Below are 299 nucleotides of genomic sequence, written 5' to 3'. Positions count from 1 at the left end.
TCGCTTGCCAGGAAGGTCCTGGATCAGGCTCATGGTCACGTGCACACAACTGGCTTGCCCAGGAAGGTCCCAGAATGAGAACCTAGGACCTTTCCCATGTGGCCTGGTTGCACCACCGCTGTGCCACCACCTGGCCCCACACATCTGTACTCGAGGCGGTTCATTCTGCTTGCTCCAGGCAGGGAGTGGACTCTGTCACTCCCCCAACCAGAGACACTGAGAGCACACCTGTGGTTGAACAAGCCAGGCTTATTTGCAGCGGTGAGAACGTGTACCACGGGAAACGCTGGTGTCTCGGT

Source organism: Tupaia chinensis, unplaced genomic scaffold, assembly GCF_000334495.1.
Source record: "Tupaia chinensis unplaced genomic scaffold, TupChi_1.0 Scaffold144276_1, whole genome shotgun sequence".
NCBI classification, from domain to species: Eukaryota; Metazoa; Chordata; class Mammalia; order Scandentia; family Tupaiidae; genus Tupaia; species Tupaia belangeri.
Note: the sequence above shows the minus strand (reverse complement) of the source record.